Source organism: Gavialis gangeticus, unplaced genomic scaffold (genome assembly GCF_001723915.1).
Source record: "Gavialis gangeticus isolate Ggan-Ray unplaced genomic scaffold, GavGan_comp1, whole genome shotgun sequence".
In the NCBI taxonomy this organism is placed as follows: domain Eukaryota; kingdom Metazoa; phylum Chordata; order Crocodylia; family Gavialidae; genus Gavialis; species Gavialis gangeticus.
Window position 1 is genome coordinate 34,570,913 of NW_017729006.1, and position 9,795 is coordinate 34,580,707.

Sequence of the window (9,795 nt, forward strand, 5' to 3'; positions counted from 1 at the left end):
TAGGAGTTGACTTGAATCTGGAGGATGATGTTCAAATCCTGATGTTTAAAAAGTTGACATGTTTGTAATCCTGCATTTGTCTCTGGGATTTGCCTATATAAAAATCAACTAAATTTTCACCTGTGCACAATCTATCTGACTACAGCCTGTATTTAGAAGTTGATCTCTGTGCCTATTCCCCAGAACACTACATTTTCACTGTACATAGGCTTTTGTGGTTGAAACCTTATCCGAGCTACAATTTTTCATATCTGTTTTATGATGGTCACGCAAAGACTAGTGGTTTCCTTTCCCCCCCCCTTTGAATGCTAAAAGTTTTACTAAGACCTGCACGTCATCTTTTTAACTGGGAGATTTAAGTGTACCTGCAGGAACACAGGAACAGTCTCCCCCTGCGGGCCAAAGAAAATAATTTTAAAAAGCGAGCATACACCTTAATGTCTGTACATAAGAGAACAAAATATCCTGAAGAAAAAGGCTCCTCTTCCCCATCTTCCATGTAAGCATTTATATTTCTTTTCTAGAGAGCACCTTGATTCTACCAGCAACTGGTTCCTACTGCTACAATTGCAGTAGGAACCAATTATATTGCTACGGTGTCTAAGGAACCATCAGCCACAGACCAAAATCCAGAGATCTCTCAAGCTAGAATTCTGATAATAGCCAACATGGGAACAAAGAGCAGTGGGGTGGAAAAACAAGGCAAGTAATCTTTGCTTTTCCTTTGCTACTTTAAACACATATGCACCCAGTCTGCCTTTTGTCTAGAAGCTCCATAATTAACCAAATTTCCAGAGTTATTTGATAATATGTACTCCAATTTAGAAAGTTAGACCAAAATTGTAGAATGTATTACAGTTTATTTTTCCAATATGCAAGCAAAACGTACTAGGCAAAATGAAAGATTAAAAAGCCTTAAAATCTAACAAACCCAGGTATCTCTAAAACAAAAATCTATGCTCTGCTGAAGCCAAGTTTTGCCATTGGATTCTACAGGGCTGCATTTCAGCCCTGACTTCAAAAAAAGCCCTACGTACAAGTATAACAGTGGTACCTTTGATCATTCTCCAAACAAATTAAAACTCTTTCCAATACCATTCAAAAGTTCTTTTGCAAAAAGGCCAAGCCTGTGAAGCACTGGTAGTCTCACCCTGCACCGTTCAAATCAAGGGGAGTTCTCACCCATTGAACTGCACTGAAACCAGGATCCAGCCCCCCGAGCAGTCAAGGCCACAGCGGTCAGATTTCCAGTCACGCTCTTGCAAATAACAATATTCTCACTGATTTCACAAAGAACAAAAAGGCTGTTTCCTGAAAGTGATGTCTGCTCACCAAAAGCCAGGTTTCCCTTTTGTTCTACTCCTGTGCACAGGATGGGTCAAATTCAGAGACAAGTCTAAAATTGAGAGACTCTATTATGTAACTTGTGTGTGTGCAAGGCACCAGAAATGTTGCACCAACACATGCTCTCTTAAATGTGATGCTTCATTCATGTATACCAGTGGTGGGCAATTATTTCAGGCAGAGTGCCGCTTACTGAGTTTTGGCAAACCATCGAGGGCTGCATGACAGGCAGCCGGGGCAACTAAATATTAATTTTTTAAATATTTTAGGGGCCCAGCAGGCCAGATAGAATGGCCTGGTGGGCCGCATCCAGCCCCCAGGCTACATTTTGCCCACCCCTGGTGTATACTGTAAAAGGGAGTCAGATGCTATTAGTTTCAGAGAAGAACTGTAGCAAGTAGATTCACAGGCAAGTGAAGGCAGCTGAACGTGAGCTACCTACAGGAGAATAGGCAGCAAGGATCTATAGGGTTGCAAGTGCCTACTGCATGGCTAACTGTGTAGCAACAGGACGATAGGGCAGAGTCCCAGGTAGACAGAAGGAGAATAACTGCAGCATAGTAGGCTGCTCATTAAGCTAAAAAGACCCACATGCAAACAGTCAGGGGAATACCTAACCAGAAGAGGAAGAGCCCAGGGGTTAGATCAGAGAAGTAAGGTTGGAAAGGACTTCAAAAAATCTAGTCCAACCAGGGATAGAACCTGCAACATTGGTGTTATTAGATATAAACCTAGGTTCCTGAGGCAGAGGACCAGTACAGCCCTGAAAGAGGAGGCAAGGAACAGAGGATGCAGGCCAGATAAGGTATTCCCAGGGGTCAAGAGAACAGGGAGGTGCCTTTGGCAGCAGTATGACAACTCAGAGTGGGCTTTGACTACTTTGGTTTGAAGGGATGCTTACATTTCTGTTAGTTTAAACCAGAGGATGGAGCTGTGCCTGCAGGGTGGATTGGAGGCCATGCAGGGATGCCCAAGAGGAACTCCATGTTTGGGCTGTGCCTGGGGTGCAGGGATACAAAAAAGTGATACATGGTGGGCTAAGGCTGAGAAGGCCAGAGTCAGGGGTCGGGGGACACAAGGCTTAGGCTGACAAGAGGCTAAGACCAAGAACCTGGGTCAAAGCAAGTGGGCCTAGAAGTCTATGGCCAGAGTAACAGGTAGGTGAAAGCCAAGAGACCAGAGGCCAATACAGGAAAACAAATGAGGACAGAATGACACATGGGAGGTATGCTGGTAGCTTTGGGGGAAGCTGGAGATCATGATTAAAAGTTCATATGGCTTAATTGGAGTCAATAGAGTCACAGGTGGTTACTGCAGACTTGGAGTAGTGCCATCAGGGGACACACAGTTCTGCCTGGGTGAGAGACTTGTTTTGCAGGATATAAAACTTTCATTGAATATGCCATTAAAGTAAAAACTGTGTTAACCGGCATGAGTAGGAAATGCGGTGTGCCAGTTATATAAAAGTCCCAGTTACCTCAGGCAGGGGTTTTCAGCAGGAAGCAGAGTGTGTGTGTGGGGGGGGGTGGCAGCAGCTGCCCTGTCCAAGCTCCCCCCTACCCCCGAGCCAGCCAACCAGAAATTCTAGTCAATAGAAATGCTGTTTACTACAATGCCTGCTAACACAGATTTTACTGTATATTGTATTGCTGTTTTAAAAAAAAAAAAAAAACAAAAAACCTCTCTTCTACCTACAGCTGAAGCTGTTCTAAAAATGTGATGCATTCCAGAAACAAAGGATGATCAAATCAAAAGGTTTACAGTACAAATAAGCAGTCACGTTCTAAACTTGCTCTCACTACCTGTTCCACAGCAACACTAATTTAGTCCGAGCTTTAACTACATGAGTGAAGTTACAAGCTTCAGCAAGGACGACCACTTCTAAAACGCTGTTTTGCACTGTGCTCATCTTTCTTTGCAGATTATCATCACTTTGTCCCAACAACCTTCTCTTAAAATATAATTGTAGGTCATTTTAATTAACGTTACTAGAGTTTCCAGGAGGTGGGAGACCTGTCGAACTTAAATACAAAAGCCCATACCACTTTAAAAAAGTGCGCGGCCTCTCTATTATTTAGGCCCTTGACAAATGTTACATTTAAGATGTTAATCATGTCTTGTGTAGTGACCTGGCTATATGCTTATTTAGTTAATAGTGCAGTAAAAATATTTACACATTTTGTGTAATAACTCTTTTGCTGGTTCCTATCACGCCTTCAACTGAATGTGTGGCTACTGCCTCCAGCCTCTGAAGCACAATGGAGCCTTCAAAAATCCTGTGTGCTCAAAAGGCTGGGAGTGCTCAATGAGCACACTATGTGCTCCTATGGCTGGGAGCCCACATCAGCTGACTGAACCAGCTTCTAGTCAAGAAAGAACATGGTGTGCTCCCATGAATGGGAGCCCAGATCAGCTGATCAGGGCTCCCAGCTGGGGAACCACAGGTTGCCAAGCTTGCTACTGCAAGATTGGGCTTCCCCTGCACTGGCACTATGGTGCAATAGGATCTGATGCTTAATCTCATCATTATGCTTCCTGCCATGCATTGAATAGAGCTGTCACCACAGGGGTGTATCTGGAGCAGTTTATGGACTCCCCTGACATCTGCCCATTCCACGAGCAGGAGACCCTGGTGCACACCTACCTGGAGTGCACCAGGGTGCAGCCCCTTTCATCACCTCCTCCAGAACCTCCTGTTGAGATTCTGGTTGCACTTCTCCCTGCATTTGTTTGTTTATGCACTCCCCATCCATGGCCCCAAAAAGTCCCAGGACCCCTGGCCTACCACTTCCTGGACCTAACCAAGCTAGCAATATACCTGACCAGAAAGGAGGCCTTGGCTAGGAGGACTGCTGGGGACTGCAGGGCTGTTTTCCTGTCCCTGATCTATTCACACCTCCAGAGTTTAACTGGGCTCCTGGATTCATTCAAGGGCCAGTGGGCACTGTCCCATGCACTCTGCTTTGTGTCCTTCCTCCCATCCCCTGCCTTGGTGCACTCATTTTGAACCTATGACCTTCACTCCCCCTCCCTGTTTTGTCTTTTAGTTGTCCCAAATGACCAGCAGTGTGCTCTTAGTGGCTTTCAGCTGGATTCAGCAGGCAATGGCCCACAATCCCAATGCACAGCAAACAGGCCAGCCACATTTGTGTGGCATAGCAGACAGTGCATTCGTGGAGATCCTGCATCAGATCCCATCACACCTTTAAATTAGCAGAGCAAGAAATTAGAGCAATCAGAGAAAGGAATCATAGAAAATCGGGCCTAGAAGGGGCCTCAGGGGTCATGTAGTCAAACCCCTGCTTAGAGCAGGGCCACCCCCAACTAGATCATCCCAGCCCAAGCTTTGTATACCCAGGTCTTAAAAACCTCCAAGGATGGAGAATCAACAACTTCCCTGGGTTACCTGTTCCAGCACTTTACTACCCTCCTAGTGAGACTTTTTTCTAATATCTAACCTCAGTTTTCCCTGCTGTAACTGGAAACTATTGCTCCTCATTCTGTTGTCTGCCAGCACTGAGAACAGTCTACCTCCATCCTCTTTCAAACCCCACTTCAGGTAGTTGAAGGCTGCTATTAAGTCCCCCCTCAGTCTCCTCTACTCCAGACTAAATAAGCCTAGTTCCCTCAGTCTTTCCTCATGAGCCATGTCCCCCAGCCCCCTCACCACTTTCGTTGCCCTGTACTAGACTGTCTCCAGTTTGTCCACATCCTTTCTGCAGGACAACTGTTGTAGTGGGGGGGGCCCAAGACTGAACACAGGAGAGCTAAGGGAGATGAAGGCTGACACAAAATACACCGGGCTGGGACTGAGGGACAAGGATTAGGGCAGAGCAGGGCAGGCTGCCAAGCCTCTGTGCCCCACCCTACCCGGCTGCTTCCAAACCAAACAGGCTGGATCTGACCGATGTACTGGCTCCAGCTGCTTCCCCTGCCCGGAGGCCGGCTTGCCCCCCCCTATAAGGACAGCTCCCCCTGGAAGCTCCAGGCTAAGGGAGCCGAGTCCCCCCCCTCGGTGCAAACACCCCCGCGACAACCCGATCCCGTCTCAAGCCAGCGGCCTGGCTGGACCCCGCAGCCTGGCCTGCTCGGGGACTCACGGCAGCTGGTCACGCCTCCTCCATGGGCGCCGCCATCTTGGAACGCACCGGCGGCAACAAGAGCTTTATTAGCAGCGTTCGGCTGCTGCATGGACAAACCCAGTCTCCCCCGCCTTGTCCTGTGTCCATCACAGTATCTCGGCTGGATGGAAGTGGGGAGCTGTCTGGGTGGGCTGCAGGCTTTCCCTGTCCCTGGGGGGAGGGTGCTGGGCTGTGCAGAAATGCCCCATTTGCCCCTGCTGGCTCTTGACACCTGTACTCAGGCCCAGGGGTGGCCCAGCCTTGGAGCAGCCCCCGTTTCCCCTGAGGCATTGCATGCTGGCTACAGCTGAGGCCGGGAACTTCAACTGGCGTGTGCCAGTGCTCCTGCTGGGAGCAAAGCCAGAGGTTCCTGGCTGGAGGATCCTGTCCCTCTGCTCAAGATCAGACTAGTCACCATATCTGAGGTCAGGAAGGAAATTTACCTTGTGGTCAGATTGGTACAGACTGTGGGGGTTTTGCCTTCTTCTGTAGTGAGAGTCATCGTCTTCTACCTGGGACCCTGTGAGCTGATGTTGACAACACTTTATAGAGGAAGGATATTGGCTGTTGTAGTTCCCTGGTTTTACCTGTGGGAGGTTAGGGCTTTAGGTCTGTGTTGTCAGGGCTGACTTGTCTTATTTGTATTGGATGATTTGGAGAGGGATAATCCTGCCCTAGCGGGTTGGACTAGATGTCCTCCCACTTCTCTGTTCTTTTAGGACCGTTAGGCAGTTCTGCTTCCTCATGGCAGTCGTTTCATCTAAACCATTTGCTTATGAGAATATCAAGGGCATCTGTTAAAAGCCTTACGAAAGTCAAAAAAATGTATCACATGTACTGCCTTTCCCTTATTCACTTGATCGGTTTCCTTCCCTTAATTGTGAGTTTCTTGTGAAGGTTTGAGTCCAACGTGAACATTTCTACAGACTCCTAACCTTCAACCGTGAGTGGCCCGTGGAACTTCTTAGGAGTGTAAGAACTGCTGTTTACTGGGGCAGGCCATCATAGGTCCAGCTTGCCCAGTATCCTGTGTCACACAATGGCAGGGCAGATGCTGAAATGGAGTGTGAATGGGGTATGAAGTGGGGTTTTTCCTCTGTTCCTCTCCTACTTGCAGCCTCTAGCATTTAAAATCTAGGAAGTTCTGATTCACAGGTTGTACCCCCAATTCCTGTGATCAATAGCTGTTGATGCATCTTTTCTCCAAAAATTTGTCCAATCCCTTTTTGAATTTGGTTAAACAGTCAGCTTCCACAGCATCTTGTGGCAATACATTCTACATTTTAATTATACACTGGGTGAAAAAACTTACGGCAGTGAAGCTAAAGCATACAGATATGAAGCTTTGCAGGATCAAGCCCTATGTATCTCTACTCTTTGCTCATTCATATTTTAAACCAAATTTATTCTCAGTACTGTAATTATGGAGTGAACCTTAACGTGTTTAACAAGATTTACAATTAAACAGCATCAATTAAATAGAAATTTAGACTATTGTTCAAGGAATGATAAAGGGCTATTGCTAATCTTGATGCTGAGGTTAAAATAAATGTTTTTTTTTCCCTGGCGTTAGACTGTTACTACTCCAAATATTGCCAAACATTACCCTGTTTTTATTGCATCACTCATTTGTTTATATTTCTGACATAACTGTAATTATCATCAAGCTGTTGGAGTGACTTGACTGTTCCTTATTTCTTGCAAAGCCAGTTCCTTTTCTGTACAACTCATTCTAAGATTTTTATTTAAATTTTTATTCTACAACTGTAACTTCTGTTTTTGCCTTGGTATGGTATTTAATCTGCTATCTGTGCTTATTATGGTGTGCTGAATTTTCCCAAATATAGCAGCCTTTAAATAAGCCTCTACTATCTGATACCCAAACTAGAGTCCCTGCAAGAATTTCAAATGTCAGTCAAATCCTAATGACTGCCACAGTGATGATCACAATGATTTTCAGTGCTGCTCTGCTGTTGCAGACAAAAAGCATTAAAGAATTTTGGCTGTTGCAAAAAGTTGATCTGACACGCCCAAGCCTTGTAGGGACTTGCAGAAAGGAAGTGCAACAAAGCAAAGAAAACAAGAAAAATTACAAGCAGATGAGATTGCAAGAGGAAGAAAGAGAATGAGAAGTACTGGAAAGCTGGAAAGACATAGAAGCAATCCATTGTGTGGCAATTTGTTCTTCTGGTCAGATGCAGACTATGAAAAGCTCTTTTTTTCACACACAAGTTCTGTTGCTTTAACCATGCTATTATACCAGCGTAGTCAGAACAGTGTAACTTTTATACTTAACTACACTGGTATAGTTAAAGCTATACAGCCCTTCCATCTAATTTAGGCACCAGTTGAAAAGATGCTTATAATGACACAGGCAGACAAGGTTCTTTGGGTAAATCCACTATATCCTATGTCCTTAGACCAACATGGCGACAACCTACACCCCTTATAAAAACATAGCCTATCTCTTTACAGGAAGGCAAACAAGCTTTATACAGATAGAAGGCATCTGTGCTTGCCTCCATGATAGCAGTTGTACTTGAAGTTGGGGAGGAAGCCAGAAACACTCCTAACAGTTTTATCAGCACAAACCCGTGCTTAGCCAGGCCCTCAGTCTTGCTTCTGTGAACTGGAAATAATGCTGATGGGGGTTCCTTGAACCTACTCCCAGATGCACTGGTATAAATGAGAACAGGACGGACAAGTGTTGGCAGCTACTCTTCAGGTGGGTTTAGATCCTATGTCACCTTGTAGTATAAAATGTGTATGCCCGTGGGTCTCCACCAAGGGGCTGTGGACCCTTGGGGCACCTCAAGGTCCTCCCGAGGGTGGTGCAGGGTGCCACACAAGTGATCTTTAGGCAAAGGGTCTATTGCCTGAATTAGCACTGAGTAGCTGTCCCCGGAAGGGTGACCCCAGGAGAGTAAATCTGAAGCTTAGGAAAAAGAAGAACAGCTCACACTAGGGTAGATGAAATGGCAGGAAGAGGTCAAAAGGGAAGAGACAAAAAGGAAATGACATTGCACTGCAATGGTCCCCAAGGCTGACTTTTATTTTTCCTTGAGGGGAAGAGGCTCTAAGATGATGGACACATGGAAATAGGCAGAGAAAGTTCTTTGGGTAAATCCAGTATCTTTTACAAGACCAACTCAAATCATTATTGTTAGACCCCGACTCCATGCGGCGCCCACAAATTGGGAGACGACTATCCAATTGCCCATGGGTCCTGTTACTCGTTAGCCAGAGCAAGCAGGGAGCAAACACCCGCACACATTGCTCGCAACAGCTTTATTCAGAATGGAGATAGCTTCGGGCCAGATCACACAAAAAAAACAAAAAATGGGGACCTGCATTGAACATTAGTTCTTTTCACATTTTATACACCTTGGTTCATACATATTAACATTCACCCCGCCCATGTTGCGCCTTCAATTCCACCCATTTCTCCTCCCATCTCAAGCTCTACCTCTGTTTATGTTCGCGTCCTGAGCGTGGTATTGCCTATGCATGCCATTCACTTACATACCTCTCCCCTGAGAGTGCATGCTTAAGACTTTGACCTCAGTCTTCTCCTGGTCAATTGTTGTTTCTGCTCGCTCTTTTTAGTTTCTTGCTGACTTCAGCACCATCTCCAAGGCCTTACTTCTGCTTTATTTCCTGACAATAGCCGGTGGGCTGCATCCTATTTTTATACAACACATCATGCACTTTGCACCTTATCCTTTTGTTAAGAATCTGCTTACTTAAGCATTAGCAAAGTTAGTTGCTTTTAATATATCATCCAGCCTTGTGACTAGCAGCTTTTGCTGAGGTTACTTTTGATATATCATCCAGCCTTGTGACTAGCAGCTTTTGCAGAGGTTACTTTTAATATATTATCCAGCCTTGTGACCAGCGACTTTTGCTGAGACACAGGAAAAAGCCTTTATTCAGCTGCATACCCAGTACTCCCCAAAATTCATACGTTACCGTAACAGTTATGTCCTTAGACCAGGGGTTGTCAACTGGGGGTACGCATACCCCTGGGGGTACTTTAAAAGGTCCCAGTGGGTAGGTGGGTGTGGGGATGGTGCGCCACCACCCTGTGCCACTACCTCACAGGAGCGGGGCTGGAGAGCATGGCCACACAGATACCACACTGCTGCAGCTCCCCCCCGTCCTGCTGCTCGCCACCCCCCGCCCCTTGGGTATGCTTATTAAAAAGGGGGCTGCTGATGGTACACTTATTAAAAAAGGTTGAAAACCCCAGCCTTAGACCAACACAGCCACAACCTACACTCCTGGGACATATGGCAAGTTCTAGGTATCCAGGTTGTAGCCGTATTGGTCC

At 45.9% G+C, this 9,795-nt stretch overlaps 1 long non-coding RNA gene across 1 annotated transcript in view; it reads right to left on the reverse strand.

The window, feature by feature from the left end:
* LOC109291988 overlaps nucleotides 1–5,515 on the reverse strand; it is an 11,475-nt gene extending 5,960 nt beyond the window's left edge. Inside the window, exon 1 of the long non-coding RNA XR_002096011.1 lies at nucleotides 5,445–5,515. This is a non-coding gene — a long non-coding RNA (uncharacterized LOC109291988). The remainder of the gene's footprint in view (nucleotides 1–5,444) is intronic.
* Between the last annotated feature and the right edge of the window lie 4,280 nt (nucleotides 5,516–9,795).